The sequence below is a fragment of the Rhinopithecus bieti genome, unplaced genomic scaffold (genome assembly GCF_001698545.2).
Source record: "Rhinopithecus bieti isolate Rb0 unplaced genomic scaffold, ASM169854v2 scaffold_48739, whole genome shotgun sequence".
NCBI classification, from domain to species: domain Eukaryota; kingdom Metazoa; phylum Chordata; class Mammalia; order Primates; family Cercopithecidae; genus Rhinopithecus; species Rhinopithecus bieti.
This window is the reverse complement of record NW_016820251.1, coordinates 475,790-487,102: the sequence shown is the minus strand read 5'-3', so window position 1 is coordinate 487,102 and position 11,313 is coordinate 475,790. Positions and strand designations below refer to the sequence as shown.

The 11,313-nt window shown below is 37.3% G+C and overlaps 1 pseudogene; it reads left to right on the top strand.

Annotated features, from left to right (window-relative positions):
- The first annotated feature begins 507 nt into the window (after positions 1–507).
- On the top strand, positions 508–875 carry LOC108520377 (small ubiquitin-related modifier 1 pseudogene; annotated as a pseudogene).
- Positions 876–11,313: the final 10,438 nt, after the last annotated feature.

The window sequence follows — 11,313 nt, the reverse complement described above, 5'->3', positions numbered from 1 at the left end:
TAAATGGAGGACCAGTCCTTTATGAAAGGTTCTCACTAACTACTCTTCAACTGATGCAGGTTCCATGTATGATCTTTAAAAGCTCATCCTGATAGTTAGGGTCTACAGCCAGATATCATTGTGACTGGAGAAATACTGTATCAGCTTAAGCACAACAGGCTAGTACCAACCTGGCATGAAAGGACATCCCCTTATGAAGTAGGAGATGAAAGTAGATGCCATCTATTCAATGTTTCTACTAAGTTTTAGTTTTTTATCTGATGATTAGAACTACTTACGGATCCTACATTAAATTGTTGAAACCAATAAGATAAACAACTGTGAATAATGCATTCCACAGTTGAGCTTTTTATTTGAACTTAAGGACACATAGAAAAAGAATTCATTTATGGCTGCTGCGGTGTTGTACCATGGGGAAGGAAAATGGATTTGTCAACCCTGGAGTGAGGTTCTGCCTACCCGAGGCTGCTGGCATGTGGAGATCCCCTGGGTGAAACCACTGTCACCATGTCTGACCAGGAGGCAAAACCTTCAACTGAGAGTTGGGGGATAAGAAGGAAACAAAATACATTAAACTCAAAGTCATTAGACAGGATATCAGTGAGATTCACTTCAAAGTGAAAATGACAACACATCTCAAGAAACTCAAAGAATTATACTGTCAAAGACAGAGCGTCCCAATGAATTTACTCGGGTTTCTCTTTGAAAGTCAGAGAAGCGCTGATAATCACATTTCGAAAGAACTGGGAATGGAGGAAGAAGACATGATAGAAGCTTATCAGGAACCAACATTCAACAGTTTAGATATTCTTTTTATTTTTCTTCTCCCCTCAATCTTTAAAAAAATTTTTTTTGTAATGTGGTGTTCAAAATGAAATTGAAAACGGGAACCCCAATCTTTTTAAAACAGCTGCTAATTTGAATTCTAATGTTCATTATCCATTATTGTTAGTTTTCATTGTGCTGAGTTTTGGTGATCAAGCCCAGCCCCTTTCATATTGCCTTCTCCTTTTGAAAAAGTACACGTGTGCACAGAGAGGCTAACTTTCTCAGGACCGTGTGTTTTTGGGCATTTGGTGATAAATGAGATAGATCAATCCAAGGGTTCATAATGACTTTCCAGTTGGCCCTGAGGTTCTAGCATGTGTTGGCTTACTCCTGGACTATGACTTTCAGTGGCAGGTACAAGTTTTTCAGAGAACTGGACTGAGGAAAAATGACCTTTTCTTAACTTGAAGCTACTTCAAGGAGGAAGAGGAATATCAGGTTGAAGTCAAGACAACAGATAAGGTGAGAGTAATGCCTAGCTCCAAAGATGGCTTCATTGAGGAAAAGGCATTTTAAGATTTTTTAAAAATCTTGTTAGGGCCAAGCACAGTGGCTCATGCCTGTAGTCCCAGCATTTTGGAAGGCCAAGGCAGGTGGATTGCTCAGCCTCAGTAGTTCGAGACAAACCTACTAACATGTCCAAACCCATCTCTACTAAAAGTACAAAAAAAAAAAAAATTAGCTGGGTATGGTAGTGCACACCTGTAGTCTCAGCTACTTGGGAGGCTGAGGCAGGATAACCGCTTGAACCTGGGAGGCAAAGGTTGCAGTAAGCCGAGATCATGCCACTTCACTCCAGCCTGGGTGACAGAGCGAGACCTCATCTCAAAAAATCTTGTCAGAAGATCCCAGAACAGTTCTAATTTTCATTAGCAATTTAAAAAGTTTTCATGCAGAAATGAATACAACAGAACACTGTTTTCTTTATTTTATTTGTAATTTTGGCCTGGGCTATGCGTTTTAAATGGACGTAGTCTGTACCTGCTTTATTAAACAATATTTGTAAAATTGTAAAAAAGAAAATAATCCATTTATCTTGTGGCTGGGTTAAAGAGTTTTCTTGGTGTCCTGAGGGTGTATGACCAACAGTCTATGACTATGGAGAAATCTCAGTGTATGCAAAGATCTAACATTATACTGTAATATTCACCTAAGACTCAGAAAAGAACCACTTCACTCAAAGTTCCAAAGCTAGGTTGCTCCCATCCTCTACTGAGAACTTGAAGACTCTTTCAAATTCCCTTACCATTTTTTCTAGCTCATACATTGACCAAAGTTGTGAGTGGGTTACATGAAGCTAAGTATTTTAAAATTTTCTTTTATTTTCCTTCTTTCTATTTTTGGTTTCTTGTTAAAGAATTGTGACTTTGTGGATTCACCATTTATAAGATCATTTTTTCTTTCTTTTTTGTATTTCCTCTCCCTTCCTTTCTACCTTTGTTTTTTCATTCTTTCCTGTTCCACTGAAGTCTTGAATAAACTGGGAAAGAAGAAATTATTGGAAGTTCCTCCCAACAGTCATTGGACATACCTTTCCCTTGTGTATATAGATTTAGTGTTGTATAATGAGGTTTTACTTACTGACCATTGTTATGTTACCATGTATGTCTACATTACCTATTCTCAGCAAATGAAAGGAAACATGATTACTCCACTGAGCAGTGACTCTAGGACTCTTGTTGTTTGTTTCAGAGATTAACAGTTTAATAAAGCAGCAATGCAAGAAACTAAGTCCATTAACTTTCACTTTTCTTAGCTGCATGTAAGTTACTAATTATAACAGAAGGGTCATTCCTAAGGAATTACTAACCCTCAAATGATATGAGATAATTATTCCCAAGAGAATCAAACAAATTTGTAAGACAAATACACTTGAAACTTCAGACATCAATCTCTCTCTCTCTCTCTTTTTTTTAACCACAGCCTGGGAACAAGGGAACTATGAAATATAATTTTACCCCAAGGTCCAACAAATGACTACATGAAAATAATTTCTCTCCTGCCAAAAAAAAAAAAAAAGGAAAAGAAAAAAAGAAACCCTTTATTTTGGTACATTGCCTAATACTTGTGCAGACTGTTGTTTTGTTTAAATAATAAATATTCCCTGAAGGAGAAAAATTATTCTCTATCAAATATTGAGTTTTAAAAATAATTCGCTATAAATTTTAGGAACCATTTGCTCTGTATTAGTCAACAATTCAGGGTTAAGTTAGTTGAGTGTGTAACTGATGGAATATGGGACCAGGCTTCTCATTTAGGTCAGCGTTTTACCAGTTTAGTCTCACCTGACTTCCCACTGAAACACACACAAAGACATTGAAAGAGATGAAAATGCACATCATCATCAGAAAGGGGAACTCAGTTAACCCACAAACCAAATATGAGAGGAATTTCATTTAGATTTAAGACCAGTTATACTAGATTTTAAAACCATTAATCCACCTCCTCGAACAGTGCTTGTAGAAAGAGGAAAAAGAAGTCATCTTCGGTACCAAAATCTCGGAGGCAATCCCTTTTGGCAGAGTTTCCCAAACCAGTATATTCAGGAGTTGAATTACTAAGAGTTGTTTCTTCTAGAAAAGCTCACATAGCCAAAAGTTTGGGCCCTTATGTAAAATATACCTCCTTTTAGAGAGTCAGAAAAAAATTACCTATATTAAAGTTTCTGGATGTTCTTACAGAGTAAAAAATGTATTTAGTTTTGTTTAACTTAGAATTTCTACATGTGTTTAATCACACAACCCCTTATTTTTTCTGCAAAATACAACCTGTTATCCTACAGCACCATTTCCAAGGGGCATACTTGGGAATGCTACGTGGTACATAGCTGCATAGATGCTGCTTTCTAAATGCCAGAATGTTATTTCTCTTTTCCTTCCTCTTTTTAAATGTCAAGTTTGAGAGCAAATTTTTAAGAAATAACTAGGTATCAGAGCTGGGAGCGACTATGGTAGAAAAAAGCCCCTATAATAGAGTAGACTAAGATAAAAATAAAGGTGTATGTAATGAAAATGAAGAGCAGTAAGTTATAAAAGCATTGCAAAGGCTCATATATTCAGATATTCCACAAATGCAATTTAAGTGTAAATATTAAAAGTATTTTAATTAAGCAAGTTATTCTAAAGTTCATGTGGAAAATGGACCACAAAAATAGCCAGACACAAATTCTGAAAAAAAGAGTAATCAAGAGAATTAGCCACACCAGTTTGGCCTCTTTGTATAAAGAACACGTAAAACAAGGTAGTGTGGCTACATAAATAAGATTGCTGTCAGTGGAAGAAAACAGAACATCTGGAAGTAGATCAAAATGCATAAGGGAATTCAGTATATGACAAAAGTAGCTTCTCAAATCATTGAGAAGAAATTGTACTAACCCTTATCTCGGCCTTCACGCTGTGCCAGGTTGTGTCTAAGCACTTCACATACACTAAATCGTTTCATTCTCACAACTGTCTGCAGAAGGCAATATTATTAACTTCCATTTATAGATGAGGAACCCAAGGCTAGTAAATGAGCTAAGTTTGGATTCAAATCCAAGCTATAGATTCTGTACTTTAAACTTTTACACTCATCAAGCCATTAAATAAAAATGTTCACCAAGTCATCAAATAATTACTATTAAGTTTTTAAAAAGCAGAATATGATCCTGAAAGATATAGAGATGACTTCAAATTGTACATATGTATTTGCATAATTATATGTTTATATCTATATCTATATATTACGATACTTAGAAGGAAAAGCACCAACAAGGCTTAGTAGTTTGGGAATTATATTATAGAAAAGCTTAATTTAATTTTTGTTTGTTTGAGACAGAGTCTCACTCTGTCACCCAGGCTGGAGTGCAATGGCACGATCTCAGCGCACTGCAGCCTCCACCTCCCAGGTTCAAGCAATTCTCCTGCCTCAGCATCCAAAGTAGCTGGGATTACAGGCATGCACCACGACACCCAGCTAATTTTTGTATTTTTAGTAGAGACGGGGTTTCACCATGTTGACCAGGCTGGTCTCGAATTCCTGACCTCAGGTGATCTGCCCGTCTCAGCCTCCCAAAGTGCTGGGATTACAGGCGTGAGCTGCTGCGTCAAGCCAGAAAAAGCTTAATTTTAAATTTGTAATTTGATATAGTTTTCTAATTTCCTACAATGACATAGCTTTTATGACTGAAAAAAAAATAAAAGTACTAAGAAATAAAACCAGATTTGGAGAGAAAATAATCTTATATTGTTAAATAGTATAAGATGTAAAATAATAGGATATTTACATAAGGATATGTAGCTTATGGTTTAGGCTACAAAATCCACAGTAATCTTGAAACTTCAAAAAATATTGTGCTTGTGGATGGCCTCAAGCTCTGCCCAGGCCCTGTAAGGATACCTGGCTCCTGTTGGCTGCCATTAGTGACACTTCCAAGAAAGAGTTTGAGAAACACTGGGTTAAGTCTTGAAATGGTGGGATGAGATATCAGGGGTGTTAAAAATAATCATTCCATGACTCTTTCTGGCTAATTACATCAAGTTATTAAGATACCTAATGAAAGATTGGCCATGGACTCCATCTTCTGAAACCTGTTCGAGAAAATCTAGATTTTTCCCTGCCAAACAAATTGTGGTTGAAGATTTACGATGAGTTGCTCAATTCTTTATATCCTTTAAGCCCAACCCTAGTAGACTTACAACATGAAGAAATTATTTGAGAGGCCCTTAGCCATTGTTCCTCTTGTATATAGCAAGTCATCATAAGGCATTTGAGACAGATAAAAATTCACATTTTAAAAAAAGACATATAGAGAAAGAAAGGATGACTATATTGACCACAAGATTGTTTTGGGCCACAGTGATGTTGAAATACTACCTCGTGGGGGACATTTTGTGGTCCCCCTGTCCCTTGCAAGCTGAGTCTTCTTCCTTTAGTCTCGTCATTCATAACACTTAGGATACTGTGTTGTTAATATTGGTTTCTTGTGTGTGTCTACTCCAGGATTGCAAACTCTTTGAGAACACATACCACATGTTTTTCTCTATGTCCCACCTTTTGGCCCAGAGCAACTGCTTAGTATTTATTTAGAGAACAAATCAAGGAATTAATGCCTTTTAATTCCATATGAAAATGGTCAGTAGGAAATTCAGGAGTATATCTTAGGAGACTGGTCAGAACTAGAGATAAACTCAGAAGTCATAAAATGATACCAAATCACTCTAAAATTATATAATTAAAATACTATTTTCGTTTTTGTTTTGTTTTGAGATGGAGTCTCGCTCTGTTGCTCAGGCTGGAGTGCAGTGGCACGATCTCAACCCGCTGCAAGCTCCGCCTCCCAGGTTCACGCCATTCTCCTGCCTCAGCCTCCCAAGTAGCCGGGACTACAGGTGCCAGCCACCTCGCCCTGCTAGTTTTTTGTATTTTTAGTAGAGACGGGGTTTCACCATGGTCTCGATCTCCTGACCTTGTGATCCGCCCGCCTCAGCCTCCCAAAGTCCTGGGATTACAGGCGTGAGCCACCACGCCCAGCCTTCTTTTTCATATATATTATACCTCTTAAGCCTATGAAGTAAACAAGTATTAATATAAGTATTTTCTTAGGTAAGAACCTTGAGGTTCAGAGAGGTAAAGTGATGTGTCCAATGGCATCCAGCAAGAAGTAAAAATAATGTTACTGACACTTAATGGGGCACTAATTATGTGCCAAGCACTGCTTCAAGCAGGTTATTTGTATAAACTCTTTCAATCCACTCAAAATTCAGTGAGGCTTTATCCACATTTAAACAGATGAGGAAAGGGAGGGTAAGAATGATTGAGTAATTTGCCAAAGACCAGAGAACTGGGAGGTGAAGGCAGGCTTCAAGGGCATGCAGGCTGCCTCTAGGTTTCCTTTAAGTTACCTGTAAGCCATACTACCTGTGCACCTGCACTTTTAATCAGACTCTGAGCCCAGAGCTGTTTCAACTGCAGTACATCATTTTGCTTATCTATCACTTCTGTGCTATCCTATGTATATCTCACAGATGTTGAGAGGAATAGATTAGATAAATGCATGTAAAGCACTAAGCAGAATAACTTGCACATAGTAAACACTCAAAAAATGTTAGCTGTTGTTATTGGAATGTTGTTAGTCATTGGAGTAGATGAACTCTGCAGGGACTTTGTCTATTGAGAAGAAAGTGAAGAATCTCTTTAGTCCCCTTATTGTAAACGTAATAGCCATAGTAAGGCCCCTTCTTCCCATGATGGGTTGCTGGATGGATAAAACAAGATAATGATTTGAAAAATGGAGTCCTATATGTAAATATAAGATATTTTCCAACTATATCTTATATGAAACCCAAGGTTTCCTACTGTGACTTTAGCTCGTTTCCTTTTGCTCACTCTTCAGTAAACACTGACTGGTGAATTGCTCTGCCTGGTGTTGGAGATCCTGCCCATCATGCTTACATGGTTGCCGGTGAGCTAGAAGGCTGGGCCAAATCAAGGTTGCTTCTCTCTAGCTAGTCTGTGCTTTGGCTATTTTCAAAGCACGGAAAAGAAATTTCAGCAGATCAAGTGACACAGAGGGACTAGACAAAGGGTTTTACCTGCTTTATTCTACATTAAATGCAATGTCCAATTAACGATTATTACCCACATTGCTTTTAGTTCCCTGACAAAAAAATGATATACTTCCCTAGGGCCTGATTCCATGTTTGGATGAAAACAGGAGAGGGGAGCTGCCAGATGAATCTATGCCCTGAAGTTCTCATCACAGGTCTAGCTACTGATGGAGGGGAGAGGGCTCTGGCCACTTTTTAAAACCACTCTGGAGCGTTAGAGGACAGAAGTTGCAGTTTTATGATGAAATTGATTTACTACCCCCAAGGACTCAATTCCATTAGACAGTTGATCAGGTCTTCCCCCCAGGAGATATTATTTGACCTTAAACTAAAGGACATGTCTCTCCATATATAGATAAAGAAATAAACATTCTCTTATGCAAGCCAGAAGAGCTCTAACAACAGCCTGCAATTTCATATTGCTAGTCTTCCAAAATGTAGAACTGCAGATACCGTACCTGCAGAAGTGATGTGCTTATGCCATATCTCCCTTAAGAACAATTGCTGCAACATGATAGTCTCTATTTCAATAAGGAAAATGGCATTACATGCCTGGCACCAGGGGAACTTCAGGTCTCCAGGGGGGATTTTCCCGAAAATCTCCTATGTCAGCCTTCCTTTTAAAATAACATTTCTCTGTGGGAATTGTAGGTTCAGTCCCATGTCAGTAAATGGTCTCCTAATAGCCCTCTATGGCAAAGTTATGACTTATCCCTAAAGAAAAATGCCGCCTCTTGAGCATGTTTTATTGAGGCTAAGAGTCAAGCCATAAAACATGAGCGCTCACATCTGAGTGCCTGTTTGCTAAAACACTATTTATTTGTACATAAATATTTGTCTTTTCTTTGCAGGGATGTATTTGCTTGCATATTCAAGTAGACCACATGTGTAAATTTTAAAAGTCCAAAGTGTTTTAATGGGAATGTAGATTAGGAGCTGATTATTTTGGCTTCCAGTTTTAAAAAATACATTAAACTGCTTCTTGCTTTATCTAAAGAATGCATACAAATACAATTTTCATGTTAAAGATTTAAAAATCATGTAAAGCTATATGTACAATCATGTGCTACATAGTGATATTTTAGTCAGCAATGGACCACATTTATGACGGTGGTCCCATAAGATTATAACAGAACATATATAGAAACCTGATATGTCGCAGCTGATATTGGCATTGCAGAACAAGTAGGGGAAATAATTGATATTCAGCAGTGGTCCTGAGATATTTGGTTTTCCATATTAAAAATATATAGATAAAAATGTCTATTCCATCTAGGTCTTTGTAGGCACACTCTATGATAAGTGGCATGACTGAGTCATGTGCTATATAACAAAGTTTTGGTCCATGATGAACCACATATATGATGGTGATCCTATGAGATTATAATGGAACTGCTATTGCCCCTGAAGACCTTCCAATGGGACAAGATATAGAGGTGGATGACAGTGATATTGATGATCCTGACCCTGTACAGGCCTAGGCTAATGTGTGTGTCTTAGTTTTAAACAAAAATTTTAAAAAGTTAAAAAAAAAAAGTAGAAAAGTTTATAGAATAAGGACATAAAGAAAAAAACTTTTTTTTACAGCTGTACAATGTATTTGTATTTTTAAAATAATTTTGTAGTAAGTATTACAAGAGTCAAAAAAGTTTTTTTATTATTATACTTTAAGTTCTGGGGTACATGTGCACAACGTGCAGGTTTGTTACATAGGTATACATGTGCCACGTTGGTTTGCTGCACCCACCAACTCATCATTTACATTAGGTATTTCTCCTAATGCTATCCCTCCTCCAGCTCCCTACCCGCTGACAGGCCCCAGTGTGTGATGTTCCCCTCCTTGTGTCCATGTGTTCTCATTGTTCAGTTCCCATTTATGAGTGAGAACATGCAGTATTTGGTTTTTCTCTTCTTGTGTTACTTTGCTGAGAATGATGTTTTCCAGATTCATCCATGTCCCTCCAAAGGACATTAACTCATCCTTTTTTATGGCTGCATAGTATTCCACGGTATATATGTGCCACATTGTCTTAATCTAGTCTATCATTGATGGACATTTGGGTTGGTTCTAAGACTTTGCTATTGTGAACAGTGCTGCAATAAAAAATACGTATTCATGTGTCTTTATAGTAGAATGATTTATAATCCTTTGGGTATATACCCAGTAATGGGAATACTGGGTCAAATGGTATTTCTAGTTCTAGATCCTTGAGGAATCACCACACTGTCATCCATAATGGTTGAACTAATTTACACTCCCACCAACAGTGTAAAAGTGTTCCTATTTCTTCATATCCTCTCCAGTATCTGTTGTTTCCTGACTTTTTAATGATCGCCATTCTAACTGGCATGAGATGGTATCTTATTGTGGGTTTGATTTGCATTTCTCTAACGACCAGTGATGATGAACATTTTTTCATAAGTTTGTTGGCTGCATAAATGTCTTCTTTTGAGAAGTGTCTGTTCATATCCTTCACCCATTTTTTGATGGGGTTTTTTTTTCTTGTAAATTTGTTTTAAGCTATTTGTAGATTCTGGATATTAGCCCTTTGTCAGATGGATAGATTGCAAAAATTTTCTCCCATTCTGTAGATTGCCTGTTCACTCTGATGATAGTTTCTTTTACTATGCAGAAGCGCTTTCATTTAATTAGATCCCATTTGTCCATTTTGGCTTTTGTTGCCATTGCTTTTGGTGTTTTAGTCCTGAAGTCTTTGCCTATGCCTATGTCCTGAATGGTATTGCCTAGGTTTTCTTCTTGAGTTTTTATGGTTTTAGGTCTTACATTAAAGTCTTTAATCCATCTTGAATTAATTTTTGTATAAGGTGTAAGGAAGGGATCCATTTCAGCTTTCTGCATATAGCTAGTCAGTTTTCCCAGCGCCATTTATTAAATCAGGAATCCTTTCCCCATTTCTTGTTTTTGTCAAGTTTGTTAAAGATCAGATGGTTGTAGAAGTGTGGTATTATTTCTGAGGCCTCTATTCTGTTCCATTGGTCATAAATCTGTTTTGGTACCAGTACCGTGCTGATTTGGTTACTGTAGTCTTGTAGTATACTTTGAAGTCAGGTAGCGTGATGCCTCCAGCTTTGTTCTTGTTGCTTAGGATTGTCTTGGCTATGTGGGCTCATTTTGTTTCTATATGAAGTTTAAAGCAGTTTTTCCAATTCTGTGAAGAAAGTCAATGGTAGCTTGATGGGGATAGCATTGAATCTATAAATTACTTTGGGCAGTATGGCCATTTTCACAATATTGATTCTTCCTATCCATGAGCATTGAATGTTTTTTCATTTGTTTGTGTCCTCTTTTATTTCCTTGAGCAGTGGTTTGTAGTTCTCCTTGAAGAGGTCCTTCACATCCCTTATAAGTTGGATTCTTAGGGATTTTATTCTCTTTGAAGCAATTGTGAATGGGAGTTCACTCATGATTTTGCTCTCTGTCTGTTATTGTATAAGAATGCTTGTGATTTTTGCACATTGAGTTTGTATCCTGAGACTTTGCTGAAGTTGCTTATCAGCTTAAGGAGATTTTGGGCTGAGACAATGGGGTTTTCTAAATATAGAATCAGGTCACCTGCAAACAGGGACCATTTGACTTCCTCTTTTCCTAATTGAATACCCTTTATCTCTTTCTCTTGCCTGATTACCCTGGCCAGAACTTCCAACACTATGTTGAATAGGAGTGAGAGAGGGCATCCTTGTCTCGTGCCAGTTTTCAAAGGGAATGCTTCCAGTTTTTGCCCATTCAGTATGATATTGGCTGTTGGTTTGTCATAAATAGCTCTTATTATTTTGAGATACATTCCATCAATATCTAGTTTATTGAGAGTTTTTAGCATAAAGGACTGTTGAATTTTGTTAACGGTCTTTTCTGCATCTTTTGAGATAATCATGTGGT